This window comes from Mesoplodon densirostris, chromosome 4 (assembly GCF_025265405.1).
Source record: "Mesoplodon densirostris isolate mMesDen1 chromosome 4, mMesDen1 primary haplotype, whole genome shotgun sequence".
Lineage (NCBI taxonomy): Eukaryota > Metazoa > Chordata > Mammalia > Artiodactyla > Ziphiidae > Mesoplodon > Mesoplodon densirostris.
The window spans coordinates 101,530,074-101,535,409 of NC_082664.1; the positions used below are offsets into that span (position 1 = coordinate 101,530,074).

The following is a 5,336-nucleotide window of genomic DNA, read 5'->3' on the forward strand; positions in this document are numbered from 1 at the left end:
GTTTCCACATACAGTGCATTGAGCTCTCCAACCCCAGGTCATCCCATGTGTTTAGAATCACCCCAGTTGGCTGTAGCCAAAGCCCAACAGAACCACCCAGCAAAGACACTGAAGGTCCTTTGTGGCCTCTCTCCATCTTCCTTGCCACTTCCTCAGCCATCCCACCTCCCCCTAGAACTTGGGGTGGGAAATGGGATTCCCAAGGGGTTCCAAGATGTGTGTCAAGAAAACCCCAAATACTCCATCCATGACAACATGTTCAAGTATTAAAGAGGCTTCCATAAAACTGATCTAGCACTAGCTGTCAGCAGCCAGTCCTTGGGGAAGTAATAGAATATTACTGCCTGGCTGCCAGCCAGGCAGTGGGGAGATGGCCCCATGGCCCACGTGGACCCTGCAGGGCAGGTCCAGCCAACAAGGACTGCAGACTCCAGGGCGGAACACTGAGGTAAGTCAAGGTGAGGCTGGCGCCGCAAAACACCCCTTTGATTTATTTCAAAGCGCCTTCATTTTCTAGAACAAGGTTGTCACGGTAGAGTTGCAGGATAGTGTCTGTGATGGGATGCCTGACTCAGCACTTATGGGAAGTTGGCTGTTGCAAAGAAGACCACTTTGGGGTGAGCTGCTTTGCTCAAGGAAAGCCAAGATTGAGCTTTCCCATCCCCACGGCCAGGGTTGCAGTGAATGTAACTCAATGTACAGTAAGTCCCCTACGCATGAATGAGTTCCATTCTGAGAGCACATTCTTAAGTCCACTTTGTTTGTAAGTCCAACAAAGTTAACCTAGGTACCCAACGAACACAATCGGCTATATACCACTGCTTTTACGCTTGCTTCCAGACATCCTGAGTTTGAAATAAAGGTACCTGTACTACTGTAGTCTATACAGTACTGTAAAGTATTGGGTTGGCCAAAATGTGCCTTCGGTTTTTAAGTAAAAATAAAAGACATATTTTTCATTTTCTCCAAGAACTTTATTGAACAACCTATTCACCCTATTATTCCACTACTTTCTGCTATTTTTCAGGCAACTTCATAATTCCATCTTCCCAAAACTTTTTATCTTTTTGAGCAAAGAATGGTTCCAGGTGCCTTTTACAGTCTTCCAGGGAATTGAAATTTTTTTCCATTAAGAGAATTTTGTAAAGACTGAAATACATGGAAATCCGAAGGTGCAATGTCTGTTGAATATGGTGGATGAATCAGAACTTCCCAGCCAAGCTGTAACAGTTTTTGCCTGGTCATCAAAGAAACATGCAGTCTTGCGTTATCCTGATGGAACATTATGCGTTTTCTGTTGACTAATTCTGGACTCTTTTCGTCGAGTGCTGCTTTCAGTTGGTCTAATTGGGAGAGGTACTTGTTGGAATTAATTGTTTGGTTTTCCAGAAGGAGCTCATAATAGAAGACTCCCTTCCAATTCCACCATATACACAACATCACCTTCTTTGGATGAAGACCGGCCTTTGGTGTGGTTGGTGGTGGTTAATTTCATTTGCCCCATGATCTCTTCCATTCCACATTGTTGTACAGTATCCACTTTCCATCACCCATCACAATTTGTTTTAAAAATGGAATGTTTTCATTACATTTAAGTAGAGAATCGCATGTGGAAATACGGTCCAGAAGGTTTTTTTCACTTAATGTATGTGGAACCCAAACATCAAAGCGATGAACATAACCAAGCTGGTGCAAATGATTTTCAACACTTGATTTGGATATTTTGAGTATGTTGGCTCTCTCCCACATGGTATAACATTGATTGTTCTCAATTAGTGTCTCGATCACTATCAACTTCAGCTGGTCTACCCAACCATGGAGCATCGTCCAGCAAGGAGAAATCTCCAGCATAAAACTTCGAAAGCCACTTTTGACACGACCGTTCGATCAGTCACAGCACCTTCTCCATACACTACACAAATCTTTTGTGTGTGTGTATGTGTGTGTGTGTGTTTTGGTTGCGTTTTTACCTTTCTTGAAATAATAAAGAATAATATGCCAAAAATGTTGAGTTTTTTTCTTCCATCTTCAATATTAAAATGGCTACACAAAAATTCACTGAGTTTGATAAGTCTTTTTTTAAATGTACGCTGATATGACAGCTGTCACATACAATCTAACAAAATTGTTTCGAATGAAGTTAAAGACAACTAAGTGCTACTAGAGCCACCTGATGGAAAAAACCGAGTGAACATTTTGGCCAACCCAATACACAAAAGTACAACTACTTGCAGAGGATGCACACACGTGACAATGTACACCAGACATGTGAACTAAGTTACGTAATTGGACATGCGAATGCACATTCGCATCTTTGAAAGTTCACAACTTGAAGCTTCATATGTAGGGGACTCACTGTAACAACAACTGTGACTTCTCGTGCTCAGGAGTATCTTTGGGCAAGAGCTCTGGGACGGGTACCTGCCATTCAAGAACCCAGGGGACATGGATGAGTCACTCAACACTGGTGCCTTCTCAGCTATAAAATAGAGAAGACAGCTACCTACCTTCTTCCCAGAGTAATTGTGAAAATGCAAATAAAGGATGGGGCAGAGAGAAAAGTCGGGTGGGTGTAAGTGGGAGCCAATGAAATGCATGCAGCCGTGAGTTTTAGGATTCTGCTCATGTAATTGCCCTGCTTAAACGTGTCAGTGGCTTTCCTTCGCCCTTGGAAGAGAATTCGAAGCATCTTACCACGGCTTATGTAGTCTTGAATGCTCCCCTCCCCTCTGGCTCACTACACACCAGCCACACAGGCTTTTTTGCTTCTCCTAGTACTTTCCAGACTCATTCCAGCCTTTGCACATTCTGTCCCCTCTGCCTGGAAAGCTTCTTCTCCAGCTCCTTGCAGGACACACCTACCTCATCTTTCAAGTCTCAAACTGAACGTCACCTCCGGGGGAGTCTGTCCCAGGTCTCTCTCAGCCAATCACTCTCTATTACATACACATTATCCTGCTAGGTGGTCCTTATAAACCATCTGAATTATCTCACTTATTTTGTAGTTCTCAACCTTGAGAAAATTCATATAAGACCCCCATGTCCAGACCACAATGGGGACAAGTTTAATCAATATCTCCAGAAACGAATGAGGGACAGATACATTTAAAAAAAAAAAAAAAAAAAAAACTCTTTCTAGTGCACAGCCAGGATTGGGAAACACTGACATATTTGCTCCCCTGTTTATTGTTTGCCTGCCCTTCTAGACTGTTCAGTGGACACTTGTTTTCCATAGCAGTGTCTTGTGCCCTGGGTGGCAGAAGTGGCCACCCTCCACAGTTATGGTTAATGTCTTTTCTTGGGGCACTGGCAACAGACTACAGTGTGACCACTTTCCTGGCCCTCTCAGGAGGCACAGACAAGCTCTGAATTTTCACAGTGACACTTTGTCCCCTGTGGCCCCTGCAGGTAGATGACCAGCATTTTACCCCTTTAGCTGAGCTGGTGGGTAGAGTTTTTCCAGTTTCCTTCCACCTACTCAGAGACCTTCATGACTCTTGTCCTACACGGGAGGCTCATCCCCAGTCCCACTTCAAAGACCTTGGCCAGCTCAGCTGCACATTGGAGCCACTGGAGGAGTTTAAAACCCACTGGTACCTGGACCCCACACCCCGGGATTCTGATGTGATTGGTCTGGGGTGTGGCCTGTGCATCTCCAGAAGCTCCCCAGCTGGTGCTGAGGTGCAGCCCCAGCTGGAAAGTGCTGACCCAGACGCAGTTCCTGAACCCCGGCACATCTTCCACAGCAGCCCAGCTCAGGCCTCTGGTTGGAGGCCATGCTTTCATTTATGGCTTCTGAGGGTTTCTTCCTTGATTTCAGGTTAGCAGGTTTTATTGTTGCTGCTCCTGTGTCAGTCATGTCCAGGACTCAGGACTGTTGAGTGCTTGATGCAGGAGGAAAGGCTTGGCTGCCATATTTCTTGCTTCTCCTTCCAAAATGCAAACTCCATGAGGACAGGGGCCCCATCTGGTGTGTTCCCTGAAGCCTCTCCAGCTGCTGGAACTGTGCCCGGCACAGAGAAGGCACTTAATAAACCCCCATTGCATGAACGAAAGAACAAGCATGAGCTGCACAGGTGTGTGAGTGCTTCGAAGAAAGACTTGTACCTCATTGATTCCCAAAGTCGGGAGGAGTCCCACCTGATGGAAAGAACACCAAGGCATCCTAAAGAGGAACAGAGATTGCTCCCACTTCCTCAGCTAGGCCCTGCATTCTGGTGATTCCTATCACACTTATCCTTAGCAATAGCCCTGTGTGTTTCATTGCCCCCATTTCACAGATTAGATAACCAAGGTTCTCAGAGGTTTAAAGTTTGCTCAAGATGCCAAAACTCGTAAGTGGATAGTTTGATGTCAAAGCCAACACTGTTAACACCAGCCCACACTGCTAGCCCCTCAAGACCACTTAATTCTCTCAACCTTCTACCATGTGGTCATGGAGAGAGAACAGGACTTGCCTTCCTTCCAGCCAGACTCCACACAGGCTCCTTATTGACTCTTCCCACCAGGGGAGCTGCTACAGACCCAGAACACACCTGTGCAACAATGTCGATTGTTAAACTACTTCCTTGCCAATTGGTCAAGAGCTACAGACCCCAGCCCCCAGTACCCAGTGATCCAGCACTGTGGCCAGAGTCCACTCTGATTGGTCAGGGCCCCTCTGAATTGTTGAATATTTTGCATATCACCCCTGCTTCCACACCCTCCAGGCAGGAGGACTGCTTGGGCATTTTGGACCACTGGGCAAGACACCAGAGCCTCATCACATTGGTGTTTTTGTGGAAACCAAGCCTAGAGTAGTGGCTGCCTTTTCTCCCTCTTGTTTTCCATGGGTACATCCCTTAACCCAGAGAACATGATCTGTGTGGCCCTGTGAGTACAGATTGCAAATTCAATTATAGAAACGTGGGGAGGCACATGAAGAAGGAGAGGCATCTTAGGACAGTCAGGCAAGACCGGTGATGGGAAACAGCTATTTTGAATAGTATCTGTGAGGGCTGGCAGGCAGAAGAGTGATGGGGCATGGAGGAGGTGGCAGAGGACCAGAAAAGAACAGGTAATGTTTATTGAGCTCTAACTAAATGCTTTACATGGACTAAATCATTTAAACCTCACGGCCACCCCTTTCATGTGGATGCTATTAATATTCCCACTTCACAGATGAGAAAACTGAGGCAAAGAAGCTGGTTAACTTGCTCAAGATCAAAAAGCTAGGAAGTGGTTGAGCTGGGATTTGAACCCAAGTCCTCAGGTTCCAAAGGGGTTCAGGAAGCCCCTAAGCTTCACTTTGATCAGCATCCCTTGATGCCCTGGGGTCTGCATTAGCCTTGCTGGTG

General features: G+C 45.9%; 1 pseudogene; it reads left to right on the forward strand.

Annotated features, from left to right (window-relative positions):
• The first annotated feature begins 370 nt into the window (after positions 1-370).
• LOC132488137 (uncharacterized protein C15orf32-like) lies at positions 371-4,962 on the forward strand (annotated as a pseudogene).
• The last annotated feature ends 374 nt before the right edge of the window (positions 4,963-5,336 follow it).